The 617-nt window shown below is 55.6% G+C and overlaps 1 protein-coding gene across 1 annotated transcript in view; it reads left to right on the top strand.

Annotated features, from left to right (window-relative positions):
• LOC107307398 (potassium-transporting ATPase alpha chain 1-like) overlaps positions 1-617 on the top strand; it is a 41,886-nt gene that overhangs the window by 4,356 nt on the left and 36,913 nt on the right.

Here is a 617-nt window from a genome sequence, read left to right as displayed (position 1 = left end):
TATGGGGTCCTATAGGGCAGTTATGGGGTCCTATAGGGCAGTTATGGGGTCCTATGGGGTCTTATGGGGTCCTATAGGGTCTTATGGGATCTTGGAGCTGTCCATGGTACCTGGGAGGTCCCTATGAGGTCCTGGAGGTCTCTGTGGGTCACTGGGTGTCCCTATGGGGTCTTGGAGGTTGTATAGGGCAGTTATGGGGTCCTATGGGGTATTGGGGGTCCCTATGGGGTCTTCAAGTTCCCTATGGGGTCTTGGAGTTCCCTATGGGGTCTTGGAGTTCCCTATGGGGTCCTATAGGGTCTTATGGGGTCTTGGGGGTCCCTATGGGATCTTGGAGCTGTCCATGGTACCTGGGAGGTCCCTATGAGGTCCTGGAGGTCTCTGTGGGTCACTGGGTGTCCCTATGGGTCATTGGGTGTCCCTATGGGGTCTTGGAGGATCCTAATGGGGTCTTAAAGGGCTTCTATGGGATCCCATAGTCCCCAGTAGGGTCCCATAGATCCTTATGGGTCACCCCATAGCTTTGCCTGTCGCTGACGGCCAGTGCTGTTCCATAGGCCCCAATGGAGTCCCATAGGCCCCAATGGAGTCCTATAGGCCTCAATGGGTCCTGTAGG

This window comes from Coturnix japonica, unplaced genomic scaffold (genome assembly GCF_001577835.2).
Source record: "Coturnix japonica isolate 7356 unplaced genomic scaffold, Coturnix japonica 2.1 chrUnrandom580, whole genome shotgun sequence".
In the NCBI taxonomy this organism is placed as follows: Eukaryota; Metazoa; Chordata; class Aves; order Galliformes; family Phasianidae; genus Coturnix; species Coturnix japonica.
The sequence above is the reverse complement of the archived record's forward strand: the minus strand, read 5'-3'. Positions and strand labels throughout refer to the sequence as shown.